Genomic DNA, 5,157 nt, shown 5'->3' with positions numbered 1-5,157 from the left:
AAAATAACATGCAATTTACTAGAGGTTCTGACAAAATGTCAGTTGCTGCAGTTAATTATTTATTGCAAAATCTGCACCTCCTCTGTGGATAATATTATTTTTATAATGATCCTTACTCAAGCAGCAGAAGTTAAGTGACAGTGTGCAAATATTACTGGCCCATTTTGGAGTGAACTAAAATTGCAAGACTAGTTTTACATGTCACTGTTTATGACACAGGTCGTTCATCCTTTGCAGGGCCGTTTAAAAAAAATAAAAAATTGGGGCATGAATTAAGAGTATACCCGCTTCTCTAGGCACCACTACACCACTGAGCTGGACGTATGTGTGTGTTCCGCGCGTGCCGTTCAGAGAGAGTTCTCGCAATACACTTTTCAAAGCAACGGTGAAGAAGCATCGCCTCTGAATGATGGGGGTAGGGGTTATATATACATATATATATATATATATATATATATATATATATATATATATATATTTTAATTAAAAGGATTTCTATATTTTACCCACTCAATAGTCTACAATATAATAGCCATATAAACGTAGCGTAATTATAATAATAAAACATAGTGGGATATTCAGTGATATTGGCTGTGCAATATCGACTTTTGTGATTGGCCAATACCGGCAGACTGGAGCCAATGGAAATGCTTCTCCTTCGGTGCGCGTCTTATTCCTCTGAGATCTTCAAAGCAGACCGCTTGAGGTAAATTATCTGTAAGAATACAGAGGTAAAAATTAAAAATGTGGAGGTTTGTTTTATAATATATGATAGACTGACAGTTAAGTAACACAACTAAGGGATCTGTTCAACTGAATATTATCACGATTTCAAATGTTACATTGCATTTATAGTTTAATAAACAAGTAGCCTAATATGTAGTCACTTACCATTTAGACGCAATATTGACGTTTTTGTTTTATTTCACCAACGAAAAAAGTTACAGAAGAAAAGCAACACTCAGCACGGTGTTTTGTTATTGAATGATTCATCATTTTGAACGAATCGTTTTAATGAATGACTCAATGATTAATTTATTAAGACGGTCACTTGCCGCCACCTATTGACGGTTTAGTTTCATGTTTAAAAGTAGGCCATCGTCGTTGTTGTTGTTGTTGTTTTTACATTTGTTTAAACATCAATCTCATAAATTATTTATTACAGTTGTAATCTTGCAGTGTAAATTATTTAATTTGATTGATAACAGCCCTTATTATTAAAACTGAATTTGATCAAATGTAAGAATTTGACATGAAAGATAAAGCTTAAAAAGATAAAGTAGCCTAGAAATAAATAATTTTTAACCTTTAATATTAGAATGATGTACCAACTGGGGTTTACAGCATTAGTTGAGAGATATTTTTTTCTTTGAAGAAATTTGCTATGTACTGTACCTGATAGGCCACAACTTAATCAATATTCAATCAAATTGTGTCAATAAATGTTTTCTTTTTATTTATTTTTTAAATAAATGTATTGAAGCAAAATGTTTCTTGTCAGAATGCACCAAAATGCTTCATTTGGTTAAAATCATAAACATAGTCTCATGGGGGACAATGCCCCAGACACCCCTACAACAAATTACTTCGTAAACATGTCACCTTTTTCAGCACTTTTGAGTTTGCAGGTCTGTAGTATTATTTAATATGATTTACCATGTTTCTAGCGTGATTTACCATGATTTACCACATTGCTAGCAATTGTGTGAAGTGTCAGTACAAATGAAGTGATAAACCCTGTGAGAGTGTTATGTCTGTAGCGTTAATGATCCTGGATGAAGCTATGAACATAATCTCCAAATTGCACCCAAGAAGATTGGAAGTGTACTAAAGTAGTGACCAGTGTACTAAATCCATAAGTGTCAAGACAAATACAGCAACAAGCAAAGAGGCATTGACAGAGAGTCAAGAAATGATGATGAGAAGAATTATTATTAATATTTCAGTAAAGTTCATTAAATCTACTCTGTTGTTAGTGTGGTCTTTAAACTTATGAACTGTGTATGGACTGACAAAGGTGTTACATGAGGAAGCAATTTGACAACAATGCAGTAAATATTTTAGGTCCATCAAAAAGCGTGCTCGTTAAGATACCAGCAGACAAGCTAATCCAGCACAAATTAGTGCATAAAAGGTCACCAAAATGAAGTATTGAACCTCATAATTAAATACAAAAGGAGGAGAAAAACTGCAAAAAGGTCCACTTTTTGAAAAAAAGAACCCCCCCTTTCAATAGGCTGGCTACGGACCTGCAAAGGTATTCAGGAAGTATTTAAGAGGGATCTCAGAAAAATGGGAGTGAAAGAATTAAGTCATGAGAGTTCAATTACATACGGATTAGAAAGCGTATTCCCTTATTTAAAGAGAACAGAGCTGATTAAAAGAATTTAGATTTAAATAATTTTTTTCCCCTTTCTTTCTTTTGGGTGTAATAATGGGCAAACTCTGGTCCACACTCCAACACAGTAGGTGGCGATAATGCACCTTAATAAAATCATAAAACCGAAAAAGTTTTAATTAACACCTTACACTGCCACGCCGTTTTTCAACTTCGTTCGTCTGGAAGGCTGCCATTTTTGGAGTTTCTCCATAGAAGCAATGTGAGTTACGTTTTTATTATACAAATTTATAAGTTTGTAAACCTCTATGTATGATTTTTATGCCTTTTTTTGTGTGTGTTTGAATGGTAGTTACAGCTTTTTGGAGAGTCAAACTGGAAGAAAGTAAGTTCCTGGTGAAGCGAGGCGAATTTTGCTAAGGTAATTTCAACAATGTTAGGTAATTCATGTGATTTTACTTCAGTTTTTCACTTTATTTACAATAAAGCACAACTCTGAGCATACCATTTCAAAGCACTTATTGACAGGTTTTACTGTCAGAGACTTGATGGTAGTTAGAAAATGGTAACCACATTCTTCAGATTATCTTATTTTGTGTTTGGCACAAGAAAGAAATTAATACAGTTTTGGAACAACCTGAGAGTGAGTATGATAGAATTTTCACTTTTGGGTGAACTAACGCTATAACATACTTGTTGCTGAAATGATTGAAGTACATTGGTAAGAATTTTAATATAATTGATTTGTTATGAATAAGGTCTGAGTTTAAACTTACAGAAAAATGTATACTTCATGTTTAAATGTACTGTTTTTGTGTTTTTGCTATTTGTGGTAGGAGCACTTCTATGATGCATCAAGTGGCTCAGGGTACCATGGCTTGGCGTTTAAAGAGAAGTACAGATTAGAACCTGGTGATGGTAAGATTTAACAAGTAACTTAAGATATAACTAATAACTTAACAGATAACTAATAATCATAGATTTGTTCCAGTTTGGTATTAATAGAGTTTCTGTGCTTCATAACATTCATTTTGAATTTGTCGAGTCAAATTACTTTACAAAAGTAAATTTCTATAAAATTGTTTTTGTTTTTTTTCACTTGTTTCAAACAAAATGAGTTGTCATACCAATGGGTAGATGTTTCATTGCAATTTAATTTTAGACTCACCAGGGTAGGACATCTCTGCCTATCACCTGCCCCCAACATCACAAAGCCACAATAAGAGAACAAAGATCAGCCTCCTTCAGGCAAATGGCTATTTAGTGAGATTTCTTAAGGTGCGTGTCTGTAATTTATACTCAAAAGGTTAGATCACCCAAAAATGAAAATTACTCACCCTCATGTCATTCCAAACCCTTAAGACTTTCTTTCATCTTCAGAACACAGATATTTGTAATACAAATTGAGAGCTTCCTGTCCCTTCATTGACAGTCCACTCATCTACATTTCAAGCCCAAGAAAGGTAGCCTATAAAGACATCATTCAAGTAATCAGTGTGACTCCACTGGTTTATCATCAGTGTTATTTAGATGCTATTTAGTTCTGTGTTTGCAAAAAGTTACCACTTTATTTGCAAAATATTAATCTCCAATGTGCAATCAGAGAACATCACAATGCATGCATGTTGTGTTAATGCGAGAGCAGATGTTGTTGTGTGAACATGCATTGAAAATGAGAATTTTGTAAATAAAGTCATGAATTGTTTTTTGCGCAAATAAAGCACTCGTGTTGCTTCATAGAACTGAGATTAAACCACTGGAGTCACATGGATTATTTTTTATGATTTCCTTTGTTCCTTTGATCCTTTTTTACTTCAAAATCAATCACTTCAAAAGACTGAATCCAACCAAAATAGTTCATTGTTTGAGTCACAAAAGTCCATGTTGATTGAACCTTTTCCATCATAAACTTGCTGTATTTATAGAACAGAAATAGCATTCACTTTAATTGGTCTGGTTTTGTGTTGTCTAGGTATGAACTAGCATTCCAGTATTTTTGGAGGAAGTTGAATCTGCACAGCCTTTCCTGTTCTATGAAAAAAACCATGCACTGAACTTTACTGTTTGCAACTGTAACACAGCTGATCCACATATCTTTTTATCAGCTGAATGTTGTTGACTCAAGCACAGCTGTGCTGTGTGGCAAAGTAGGTATTGAGTTGACTAAGCTTCTGACATTTAGCGACACAGTTCTTACATTCACTGACATGTACAGGACTTGAAGTATTACAGACCATCTGATAAGCAGCTTTCATATTATTTCTGATGACAGAAATGTGCATTCATCATTTATTTTAAAAGTGAACCTTCCATGATGTAAAGTGGCTTGTACATTAATAAAGAACTACGTAGTTTGTTAAAACTGTTTGCATTTTGCCTTTTTTAACTTTGTATAATGAACAGAATTCTCCTATGATCCCAGATTAAAGTTGAATTAAACTTTATGAATTGTTTTGAATGATGTACAACGATGTTACTGTTGTTATTAATGTATTAATGCAAGTTGTCGCAATTTCTTTCCTGACAACTCTCCAAATTTAACCTGGTTGGAGTACAGTAACATCAACTCATCACACTAAAGTCAAAAATATATAGCAGTAAAATACATCTTAATGACTCCTGTGGTATGGACCAGAGTTGTTTTACAGTGTAAATGTAACTCTGTCTTAAATCAGTGACACTCTTAAAAATGTTACTTTGATTTTGAAAATTTTGAGACAATATGTTCACCCAGAGCTGAATTTAACTCTAAAAGAGTTGAATTAACATCATTGAATTTGCTGTGCAGAACAGGAATGACCCTGCTAGATCATTCATTT

General features: G+C 33.6%; 1 long non-coding RNA gene across 1 annotated transcript; it reads left to right on the top strand.

The window, feature by feature from the left end:
- Positions 1-712: 712 nt before the first annotated feature.
- LOC131544955 (uncharacterized) lies at positions 713-4,730 on the top strand. Its single transcript, XR_009272278.1, has 6 exons — positions 713-2,600; positions 2,691-2,759; positions 3,175-3,256; positions 3,501-3,616; positions 3,719-3,801; positions 4,311-4,730. It is a non-coding gene; the product is annotated as an uncharacterized LOC131544955 (long non-coding RNA).
- Positions 4,731-5,157: the final 427 nt, after the last annotated feature.

Source organism: Onychostoma macrolepis, chromosome 07, assembly GCF_012432095.1.
Source record: "Onychostoma macrolepis isolate SWU-2019 chromosome 07, ASM1243209v1, whole genome shotgun sequence".
Classification (NCBI taxonomy): domain Eukaryota; kingdom Metazoa; phylum Chordata; class Actinopteri; order Cypriniformes; family Cyprinidae; genus Onychostoma; species Onychostoma macrolepis.
This window is presented reverse-complemented; position numbering and strand designations above follow the sequence as displayed.